A 13,010-nucleotide genomic window follows, 5' to 3' on the forward strand; every position below is an offset into this window, starting at 1 on the left:
CCAAAGCAATCCACACTCCCCAAGATGAATTTCTATCCCATAGTATTCGAGAAAGATCACTTAATGCTTATGAAGCAGCGTGAATTCTCATTAATTGTCTACGGTTGTAATAACAGTACTTCCAAAAAAAAGTGGCATATAAACAGACAGTTGGTGCTGTTCTATACTGCACTTGTAACAAGTAAGGAATGTTGAAAATGAATAATTTAACATTTACTTTGTGATGATTCCACACCTGTCAATTCGAGACCGTTTGTTTGCCACCACATTGCAATATCTTTCTGCAGATACAGAAAGCACTTTATTATGTAATATTTCCTGGTGTAACAGTGTGGGTTTTTGTTTTAAAAATTACAACCTAACACATTTTGATGTAACATTTGTTGCAAGTATTAAGCTTCATTCATTTAAACATCTAAATTGAAGACATTTCATGAATGGCTACAGAATAGTTTTATAAATGGAAAATGTTATACAAATCTCTCATATGAAACAGATAAACATGGTATTCCAGTTGTTTATTGAATAATCAGTTTAAAATTTTAAAAAAGTAAAACAAATCTAGACCATATATATAAACTATTATAGCCATGAGAAATTGATTAATGCTCTTAAGGAGAAATTGTGGCATGAGGTGATGTGAAATTGTAAAAACATTGATATCAAACAATTTGTGATCTTTCTCTGCCTAAAGTACAGAGCATATGGTTTACGGCAGCTTTGATCTCTGGCCAGCTGCATTTGAAAAAATGTTTGGAACAATTTAGTTGATGTTTTCAGGCACAGAAATCCTTCTGGCTTTGTGGTTACTATGATTACCACTGTGGAATTGAACCATCAACCAAGAAAATCCGAGCTTCAGTCTCGGCTTGGATTGTAAACCAAGACTGCAGTAGGGCTAGTGATTGTCTAATGGTCTTGGTTCTAGAGAATTTGAGCAATCAGTCATATTCCTGCTCCTAGGTGGTACCCATCAAACTTTCTTAGAGTTTTTTTTCAAGCCTCCAGTTTATGTATTTAAATAGTGATTCCCATGACTGAACCTCAACTCTGAATACATTCAAAACTACTGAACCTAGGTACTGAATTCTAGGTACTTTAAGGTTGAGATGTAGGGCAAATATCATGAGTACTGATTGTGGTTTCTAAGATATTGTTGTGGTTTTTTTGTACATTAACGGAACATCAGTGCACCATGAGCAAATTAATCTCTATTATCACATAAGGCCCTCCTCTGCTGAATTAAAAACAGAAAATGCTGGAAATGCAGAGCAGGTCTGGCACTATCTTTGGAGAAAGAAACAATGTTAATTTTTCAGGTCATGACCTTTCACCAGAACCTCATCACCTGAAACTGTTTTATGATCACAAGTGTTAGTTATCCTTTACTAAAATTGGCATTTTTGTGTCTGCAGATGTAAAGAACAAGTGTGTACCGACATTCCTAGTCCTGAAGTAGTTTTTAACACCACTAAAACAGCAAATACAATTATGGACAGAGTACGATTGAGAAAAATTAAAGGACCATTTAACAGGGGAAATGCAATAATCATTTTAATCTTTGGACAGACTGGGCAAACCATATTGGCAAAGCAGCTTAGAGGATTAATTCATGAATTTATCCATGACAATTTTCTCGAAGTATGACAAGAAATTAATTATTGAACAGGCTATTTTAGAGTTGGTGTTGCACAGTATACAAGATTGATTCATGTTCTTAGAGTAAAGAATCCTCTAGGAAAGAATCATCATAGCGGGGATAAAATTTTGTATTGAATGTGAAAATTGTGTGGTTTAATTCAGAACTAGAGTTTTGCATTTTTATAAGCAAATTACAGAATTTTGAAGTTGAGGTAGGTAAAGAAATTAAATTTAAAAAGTATGATATGTAAAGAAAGGCCAACATTTTTTAAAAATGAATATACATTTCCCTCAAGTAATAAAATTTCCATTGGAAAAATAGTACAGCTCCGTTTACCTAGAGATGTTAAGGACAGCATTAGATTAAATGAAACAAATTTACAATATTGCCAAAAAGGGTAGTAAAACTGAGAATTCAAAGAGGTGGGAGCAATAAAACTCAAGATACAATTGGTAAAGCAGAAAACAACTGCTGAGAGTCAATTAGAAAAATAATAAAAAGCAGATCATAGACAAACACAAGAGTAAAAGTACATGAAAGGGAAGATATTAGTGAAAATAAATATAGGTCCTTTAGCAGCAAAGACAGGTAATTTGTAATGAAGAATAAAGGAGATGGTAGAGGTCTGCTTTCATAGTAATTGACTCAAATACATGAAAAATGTGTGAGAAAACAAGGGTCTAATGTGTGTTGGCACCTTAAACAAATTAATATTTGTTAAAAAAAAGACAGCAAGAATTAAAGGAGGCTAAAAACGAACAGCTCCCATCATGATCCACAGCTTTAAATGAGATGACTGCATAAAGAGTGATTTTGATGTTCCAGAATTTAGACTCTAGGCAGTCCCATAGTTTGGAAGGTAACAAATGTAATTCCAGTGTATAAGAAAAGAGGGGAGAGAGAAAACAAGGAACTATACATAAGCCAGTCATCTGAAAACTGAAAGGCCCTATTATTAAGGATATAATAACAAGGCACTTGGACAATCACAATATAGTTTGGCAAAGTCAGCAAGTTTTTATGAAAGCTGATCAGTTTGGACAAATCTTTTTAGCTTTTTTTAAATGTGTAACTAGTTGGTGGATTATGTTGAAATCGGTGGATGTGGTATACTCGGGCTTTCAGATAACAAACAAATAGGTGTCAACAAAATTGTATTCATGGGATTAAAAATAATATATTGGCATGGATTGAAGCCTGGTTAAATGGACAGCAAATAGATTAACAATGGATGAGTTATTTTGGGAAAGGCAGTGTGTAACAGGAGTGTTATAATGATCAGTGTTTGGATCTCATTAATTACATTACATATTAATGTCTCGGATGAGGTGGGCTCGGATTATAACATACCCAAGTTTGCTGATGATCTAAAGCGAGGGAGGAAAGTAAGTTGTGACAAGGACACACGTTACAGAGAGATGTAAATTAATTAGATGGTTGATCAAGAGGTGGCTAAAGAAGTGTGAAATTACCTACTTTGGAGAAAGAATAGGAAAGTATAGCAATATTTTAAAGGTGAAAAATTAGGAAATAGCATTCAGAAGGATTTGACAATTCTTGCACATGAATCAAAATAAGTTATATACAGAAAACATTTAGGGAGACAAAAATTCTTTTGGATTTATTGCAAAAGAGTTTTTTTTATTGTTATTCACTCAAGGGAGGTGGATGTTGCTGAATCAGCTAACATTCTTTTTGATTCAGTTGTGGGATACGGGTGTCACTGGCTGGGTCAGCATTTATTGCCCAACCCTAGTTGCCCCCGAGAAGGTTATGGTGAGCTACAGTCTAAATATTGGCCCTTTAGAGGATGAGAAGGGGGATTTAGTTGTGGAAATAGCAGAGGATTGAACAGGTACTTTGTATCGGTCTTCACAGAATGAGGGGGGGTATCTTATAGAAAAATAAAATTATGAAGGGAATATATAAGATAGAAGTAGAGAGGATGTTTCCACTGGCAGATGAAGCTAGGACAAAAGGGCATAGCCTCAAAATTAGAGGGAGCAGATTTAGGACTGAATTGAGAAAGAACTTCTTCACTCAGAGGGTTGTTAATCTATGGAATTCCTTGCCCAGGGAAGTAGTTAACGCGATTTCAGTGAACGTTTTTAAAGCTAAGGTACATTTTGTTTTAACAATAAAGGAATTAAGGGATATGGTGAGAGTGTGGATAAGTGGATCGGAGTCCACAAAAAGATCAGCCATGATCTTATTGATTGGTGGAGCAGGCTCGAAGGGCCAGGCGGCCTATTCCTGCTCCAAGTTCTTATGTTCAGTCCATTTGCTGTAGGTAGACCAACAATGTTAGAGACTGAATTCCAGGATTTTGATCCAGTGACAGTGAAGCAATGGCAATATACTTCCAAGTCAGGACTGAGTGGCTTGGAAGGGAAACTTGCAGGTGATGGTGTTTCTATGTATCTTCTATCTTTGCTCTTCTAATGAAAGTGACCATGGTTTTGGAAGGTGCTGTCTTGGAATCTTTGAAAAAATTCTGCAGTTACATTTTCTAGATAGCTACTGAGCACCAATGGTTGAGGGAGTGGATGATTGTGGGTGTGGTACCAATCATATGCATCGATTCCTGATGAAGGGCTTATGCCCAAAACATCAATTCTCTTGCTCCTCAGATGCTGCCTGACCTGCTGTGTTTTTCCACCACTACACTCTCAACTATGATCTCCAGCATCCTCAATCCTCACTTTCTCTTATGGTGCCAATCAGACAGGCTACTTTGCCCAGGACGGTGTCAAGCTTCTTGAGTGTTGTTGGAGCTGCACTCATCGAGCCAAGTGGGAAGTATTCCATCCTGAACTCCCCCACCCCTCTCACTCACTCCAACCTCTCACCCTTGGAACGCGCAGCCCTCCACTCCCTCCGTTGCAACCCCAACCTCACTATCAAACCAGCAGACAAAGGGAGGCGCGGTAGTAGTTTGGCGCACCGACCTTTACACCGCTGAGGCCAAACACCAGCTCGCAGATACCTCCTCCTACTGCCCCCTTGACCATGACCTCACCCCCCACCACCAAACCATCATCTCCCAGACCTTCCATAACCTCATCACCTCGGGGGATCTCCCATCCACCGCCTCCAACCTCATAGTCCCACAACCCCGCACCGCCCGCTTCTACCTCCTGCCCAAAATCCACAAACCTGACTGCCCCGGCCGACCCATTGTCTCCGCCTGCTCCTGCCCCACCGAACCCATCTCCACATACCTTGACACGGTCCTGTCCCCCTTAGTCCAAGAACTCCCCACCTACGTTCGGGACACCACCCATGCCCTCCACCTGCTCCATGATTTTCGCTTCCCCGGTCCCCAACGCCTTATTTTCACCATGGACATCCAGTCCCTGTACACCTCCATCCCCCATCACGAAGGACTCAAAGCCCTCCACTTCTTCCTTTCCCGCCGTACCGACCAGTACCCTCCCACTGACACCCTCCTTCGACTGACTGAACTGGTCCTCACCCTGAACAACTTCTCTTTCCAATCCTCCCACTTCCTCCAAATGAAAGGAGTAGCCATGGGCACCCGCATGGGCCCCAGCTGTGCCTGCCTCTTCGTAGGATATGTGGAACAGTCCATCTTCCGCAACTACACTGACTCCACCCCCCACCTTTTCCTCCGCTACATCGATGACTGTATCGGCACCACCTCGTGCTCCCACGAGGAGGTTGATCAGTTCATCAACTTCACCAACATCTTCCACCCCGACCTCAAATTCACCTGGACAGTCTCAGATTCCTCCCTCCCCTTCCTCGACCTTTCTATTTCTATCTCAGGCGACCGAATCAACACGGACATCTCCTACAAACCGACCGACTCCCACAGCTACCTGGACTACACCTCCTCCCACCCTGCCCCCTGTAAAAACGCCATCCCATTCTCCCAATTCCTTCGTCTCCGCCGCATCTGCTCCCAGGAGGACCAGTTCCAAAAACGTACAACCCAGATGGCCTCCTTCTTCAAGGACCGCAATTTCCCCCCCCGACATGGTCGACGATGCCCTCCACCGCATCTCTTCCACTTCCCGCTCCTCCGCCCTTGAGCCCCGCCCCTCCAACCGCCACCAGGACAGAACCCCACTGGTCCTCACCTACCACCCACCAATCTCCATGTACAGCGCATCATCTGCCGTCATTTCCGCCACCTCCAAACGGACCCCACCACCAAGGATATATTTCCCTCCCTCCCCTATCAGCATTCCGTAAAGACCACTCCCTCCGTGACTCCCTCGTCAGATCCACACCCCCCACCAACCCAACCTCCACTCCCGGCACCTTCCCCTGCAACCGCAGGAGGTGCAAGACTTGCGCCCACACCTCCCCCCTCACCTCCCTCCAAGGCCCCAAAGGAAACTTCCAATACCGCCACATATTCACCTGCACCTCCACACACATCATCTACTGCAACCTCTGCACCCGATGTGGCCTCCTCTATATTGGGGAGACAGGCCGCCTACTTGCGGAGCGTTTCAGAGAACACCTCTGGGACACCCGGACCAACCAACCCAACCACCCTGTGGCTCAACACTTCAACTCCCCCTCCCACTCCACCAAGGATATGCAGGTCTTTGGACTCCTCCATCGCCAGACCACAACAACACGACGGTTGGAGGAAGAGCGCCTCATCTTCCGCCTAGGAACCCTCCAATCACAAGGGATGAACTCGGATTTCACCAGTTTCTTCATTTCCCCTCCCCCCACCTTGTCTCAGTCAAATCCATCGAATTCAGCATCGCCTTCCTAACCTGCAATCTTCTTCCTGACCTCTCTGCCCCCACCCCAATCTGACCTATCACCCTCACCTTGACCTCTTTCCACCTATCACATTCCCGACGCCCCTCCCCCAAGTTCCTCCTCCCTACCTTTTATCTTAGCCTGCTGGACAAACTTTCCTCATTCCTGAAGAAGGGCTTATTCCCGAAATGTCGGTTCTCCTGTTCCCTGGATGTTGCCTGACCTGCTGCGCTTTTCCAGCAACACATTTTCAGCTCTGATCTCCAGCATCTGCAGACCTCACTTTTTCCTCTGGGAAGTATTCCATCCCAGTCCTGACTTGTATCTTGTGGATAAAGGTTCGGCTTTAGGGAGTCAATTGGTGAGTTCCTTGCAGAAGTATTGCTAGCCTCTGACCTGCTGTTGTAGCCACTATATTTATTGTCCAGTTCAGGTTCTGGTCAATGTTAATGGCATTGAACATCAGGGGGCAGTGGTTAGATTGACTTTTAATGAAGATGTCCATTGAGCAAGAGTGAGGAAATCTTGGCGCAATTAAATAAGATTTTGGTGAGACTGCACCAAGGATGCTGTGTGTCATTTTGGCTTCAATTAAAGCAGGATGTTTTTGCCTTAGAAGCATTGCAACAAGTATTCACTTGATTGAGTCCTGGCTGAGAGAACAGTCCGATGACAAGAGATGGAACTGAATGGCCTAAATTCTCTGCATTTCGTAAAGTAAGAGATATCCTTTAAAATTATGAAGTGTTGAATAGGTTTGTCATGATGGTACTGACAGACTTTTTCTCCTGGCTAAAGATTCCGGCGTAAACAGCCATACTGTCAGGATGGGGAGTGGATTAGACTTTTGGACACTAAGAGACTCAAGGGATAATAGGATGGAATGAAAAACTGCTGTTCTTATAGAGGTTCGTCCAGTATTTTATTGAATGGAATCATCTCTATGGACTTTATGATTGACTCTTGCTTTTTTTTTTGTTCTTATTATGCTCTAAATGCAAGCACAATCAGATCAATCTTAAAATTCAGTCCCTTGCATGAATTAGCTTCCAAATCCAAGTACATGAGGGTTATGTAAGAAATTACAATACCAAAACATTAGAACAAAAACAAAATCCAAATTGAAACATCCCACTTCTGGTTTTAACAGGGGAAGAATGAGGGGACGGTGACCAACGGCTATGGGAAATGGATTTTTGCTCAAATATTATAATGAGGCTGTGGGCTTTCATTTCAACCTCAGGCTTCCCATTTCCAAAGCCTCAAAAAACTAAATATTTTAAGACAGCATTGAAGTTGAAACTGTGAGCTTAATGTTTTTGTAGGGCTGTGTCTGGACCAGGGGAGCAGGAAGGCTTTCTTCAGGTGCAACAAGCTTACCAGTAACCTTCCCTGGCTATTCATCTGTTCCTGCCCACACTCCCAATCATTATCTGACATCATTGGCATGGCATTCCAATGCAACAACACTGAGAACTATTTCATGTATGCCTCCCTAGACCAAATACAAGAGACTGCAGGGAGATGTGCTGTTCCCTACTGATGGACGATGTTTGTCACAGAGGAAAGTTATAGATTATTGAGGAGATAAGCAATAGGGGTGTTGTGTCACCCTCCTGATGGCACTGCCAGAAGCAAAGATTGTGAAAGAGGACTAAGACTAATGGCCTACTATCATTATCGCTAGACTATTAATCCAGTCCTGCCACATTCAGATGTTGATGGTGGTGGACAATTAAATAACTCACTGAAGGAGGAGGTTACTTCACAAATATCTCCATCCTTAATGATGGAAGAGTCCAATATATCAGTGCAAAAGATAAGGCTGAAGTATTTGCAACGAGCTTCAGCCAGACATTCCAAGTAGATGATCTAAATCAGTCTCCTTCAATGGTCCCCAACATCACAGTACTAGTCTTCAGCCAATTCCGTTCACTCCGCATGATATCAAGAAACAGTTGGAAATGCTTGATGCTGCAAAGTCCATGGATCCTGACAACATTCCAGCAGTAATACCTAAGACTCGTGCTTCAGAACTTGCTGCTCCCCTGGCCAAGAGTTTCCAGTACAGTTACAACACTAACATCATCGACATTCTGGAAAATTGCCCGGGTCTGTCCTGTTTACAAAAAGCAGGACAACTCCCACCCAGCCAATTACTGCCCCATCAGTCTACTCTCAATCAACAGTAAAGTGATGGAAGGTGTCATCGACAGTGCTATCAAGCAGCACCTGCTCAGTAACACCCAGTTTGGGTTCTGCTAGGGTTACTCAGTTCCTGATTTCATTATAGCCTTGGTTTAAACTTGGACAAAAGAGCTGAATTACAGAAGGGAGGTGAAAGTGGTAGGTATTAACATCAAGTGTAGCTTCAAGACAATCTTGCAAATCTAGAATCAATGGGTATCGGGGGCAAACTCTCCACTGGTTGAAGTCACATCTGGCACATAGGTAGATGGATGTGGTTATTGAGATCAGTCATCTCAGTTCCAGGATATCTCTGCAGGAGTTCCTCAAGGTAGTGTCCTAGGCTCAACTATCTTCAGCTGCTTCATCAACGACCTTCCCTCCATCATAATGTCAGAAGTGGGGATGTTTGCCAGTGATTGCACAATGTTTAGCATCATTAACAACTCCTCAGATACTGAAGCAGTCCGTGTTCAAATGCAACAAGACCTGACAATATCCAACCTTGGGCTGATAAGTGGCGAGTAACATTCATGCCACTTAAATGGCAGGTTATGACCATCATCAATAAGAGACAACGTAACCACCGCTCTTTGACATTTCATGGTGTTACCATCACTGAATCCCCCACTAACATCCTCTGGTTACCATTGACCAGAAACTTGACTGGACTTGCTATATAAATTCAATGGCTACAACAGCAGTTTAGAGGCGAGGAATACTACAGCGAGTAACTCAGCTTTGGACTCCCACAGACTGTGCATCCTCCACAAGGCAGAAGTCACAAGTGTAGTGGAATACCGGCCACGTGCCTGAATGAGGGCAACTCCAATAACACTCTCCAATCTTGACACCATCCAGAGCAAATCAGCCCATTTGATTGGCACCAGGTCCATAAGCATCCATTTTGTCTATCACTGCCTCTCAGTATCAGCGTCATGCACATTGCAGAAATTCACCAAGGCTCCTCAGACAGCATCATTGAAATCCATCACCACTTCCATCTAAAAGGACAAGAGCAGCAGGTACATGGGAAGAACATCAACTACAAGTACCCCTCCAAGCCATTCACCATCCTGACTTGGAAATATATCACCATTCCTTCATTGTCACTGGGGCAACATCCTGGAATTCCCTCCGTAATGGCATTGTGGGTCTACCCATGGTTCAAGAAGGCAGCTCAGCACTACCACCTCAAGGGCAACTAGAGAGAGGCAATGAGTTTTGCCCAGCCAGCAATTCCCATGTCCCACAAGTGACTAAAAAAGGACAGTGAGGAGAGTTGCCACTTCTCAGCCATTACCACCACTTCCACTTCAGTCAGTGCCCCATATGCTGCCTTGGGTCCTACTGGAAAAGTCTCCCCCTATGCAAATACATCAGTTGCAGAACGCCCACCTGTATTTCAATCTGCACAGTATGTTGACCAAGAGTATCATGAGTCAGAACAGGGATCTGAGCAGCCTATCTCCACCTCTCCTGATGTCAAAAGGATTCATCCTATAAACCTGGCAAAAATGGAAGAGTAAAGATTTGTAGTTACACAAGACCTTGCAACAGGGTGTGTTACAAATGTTAGATTCAGTTCCTGTTTAATGTCTACATCGACGTATATTTTATTTTGCAGCACTTTGCTAACTTGTCTATTTTTGCCTGCTGCCTGACAAGTGGTCTTCTCACTTGTGATGAATGGTAAACCAAAACCTTAAAATCAAGGAATGGATATCTGTGAAAGAATACGTTGTTAATTACAGGAAATCTTTGCAGTGGGGGTAAAACAGAAGACTTCAGGTGAGGTTTAACATGTGGCTGGTAGATGGATACACTGGTGCAACATAGCTGAATCCTGCCATTATTTGACCCTGCTAAGGTATTTTGAAGCTGCCTGCAGTGATGTAGAGGCGTCTAAACATCATCTTCATCATGTCAATTGCTTCTTCTGCAACACATTTCATTGTTGTATGGTTTTGATTGTGTTACTCTTAAATATCATCAGTCTCTTTGTAAATGGTTAGCCCTTGTTTCCTTGCAGCTAGCCTGTAAGTCTGTTCTAAGGTGGGAAGGTGAAAAACGTAGGAAGAAAGGACTAACAGAAGATGATTGCAATAGGGGAGCTTCCCAGGAATCTTGCATAACATTGATTCTTGCAATATTTCTGTAAATTGCCACTGATTAAGCTTTGGAAGGCCTTTTGGGTCACAATCAATCCTGGATGAACGTGGGCTGACTTGATCAGAGAGTCAGAGTCAAAGATATGTACAGAAATGGACTCTTCGGTCCAACTTGTCTTTGCTGACCAGATATTCTAAATTAATTTACTCCCATTTGCTAGCATTTGGTCTGTAAACCCTTCTTTTTCATACACCCATCTGGATGACTTTTAAATGTTGTAATTGTACCAGCCTCCACCACTTCCTCTAGCAGCTCATTCCATACACACAACCATCTGCGTGAAAAGGTTGCACCTTAGGTCCCTTTCACATCTTTCCCCTCACACCTTAAACCTGTGCACTCTAGTTTTGGACTCCCCACTGTGGGGAAAAGACTTTGGCTATTCACCCTATCCATGCCCCTCATGATTTTATAAACTAAGGTCACCCCTCAGCCTCTGATGCTCCAGGGAAAACAGCCCCAGCCTATTCAGATGGACATCAGTCTCCCCCTACATGCCACTAAAATGCTAGCTGCACTCACCTGCTCAATATCTATTTGTCCTAAAGAGTCTTGCTTTAAGAAGGGACCAAATTGGAATGAGCGAAAGAAAATCATTTGTCCCTTTTGTATTTCCTACTTGGTAGACAAGAATGGGAGTTTGGGAAAGAATTCTGCTAATGAGGAAATGGACAAGTGATTCCTGTAGTCCAGTGGATCAAAGAGTCAAAAGAAAAATCATGGCCAGGGCAAAGAAAGAAAGGCATAATGTCCATTTATGGGACCTTAGATTTATGCTTCTGTACCTTCCAGCTCACAAAGGATGCTTCCAAACCTAAACATTCAAACTTACTTTGGTCTCATCTGATTCTTGATCAAGCAACCAGCAAGTTTGGCCAAGGAGGGAGTTTACTGCTGTTTCCATACCCAACCTTCTGGTTAACATTATGGTTGGGGCACAAACAACATAATCGAAGCCTGATCTGCACATTTAAAGAACTATCCAATCAGCATCTGTCGGGTGTTGTAACCTCCTGCAATCTAAAGTTACAACTGGCCCGGTTAGATGGGAAAGACCCCAGCTTTGTTTCAGCTTCATATGATCTAGCTCCATCAGTAACGATGTTTCTCAGATGGAATTGATGTTTACACAGCGAATACTTTCTCGTCTCTCATTCAGGCACCAGTGGCAGCAAAGAAACCTGAGCCAAAAGACAGAGACACCCAGCTCCACCTGCATCTCTGAGGAGGAAGACACTGAACCCTCAGGGGATACGCAGGCAAGGCTCCACCAGTTCACAGACTTCCGCCTCTGCGGTTCATCTCACTAGACTTGAGTCGGCAGCAAAATCTGGTGAGTGCACAGCGAACAGAGCTCTGCAGGAAGGAACACCTCTGGTCTGTGGCTCTCAGAAGACTGGTAGAGATCAGGCACCTGCTCAGCCTTCAGGCCGAAGACAATCCCTTGGTCTTGGATATTAGTTACTACTTGAAAATGCATAGACTCTCCTCAGAAAATCTGGCCCAATAATTCCAGTCCAGGTTTTTTTGGAGATACAGAGAGATTCAATTAAAAATTTAAAAGAAATTAAAAGATTTGATAGACATTTCAGGGATTAATTGGTTATGTAGTACTGTGGCCAGTCTCCCACTCTCTGAGCCAGATAATCTGGGTTCAGGCCCCACCTGTACTGGAGTTATGGCTTTATATCTCTGAGCAGAATGAGTAAACTAATTATAGTTTGTTTCTGTTGTGTTTATAACTTGTATCGGCTATGAAGCTTCCTAGTGACTGAAGGAAAAAGAATCCCAAAACGCAATTGAGAAAAGATTTTCAATAATACATGGAATTTTGGTGGTGAGATTTCTGAACCTCACAGTCACATGCTGAAACTGCTCCAAGCAACTATTGCATGTCATACCTTTAACATTTTTTAAAGGCCCATCACAGTGTCAACTACAGGAGTGACAAGTACAGCAGGAAGCTATAAGAAGCTTTCAATGAAATGTATGCTTTTCTCTTTTTACAGTATTTTCTCAGTGTGAGAATTATTCAGCCTATCTAGTGTTTTTCTGTGAAGGTTACAGTTAGACAATTTTGTGACTCAGCTTAATGATCAGATCCAGCGATTTACATACATGTTCAGTTGTTGGCGTTAGCCTGTCCAATTTTCATAACTGATTTATAAATAATTGGCTGTCATACATTTGGCTAAACATGAACCATCCTTGCATCTTTTACTTTAACTTTACCTGTTATGTTGTACACGAAACAAGTACTATG

Source organism: Chiloscyllium plagiosum, unplaced genomic scaffold, assembly GCF_037043375.1.
Source record: "Chiloscyllium plagiosum isolate Xiang-an unplaced genomic scaffold, Cpla_swu_hap1 HiC_scaffold_4, whole genome shotgun sequence".
In the NCBI taxonomy this organism is placed as follows: domain Eukaryota; kingdom Metazoa; phylum Chordata; class Chondrichthyes; order Orectolobiformes; family Hemiscylliidae; genus Chiloscyllium; species Chiloscyllium plagiosum.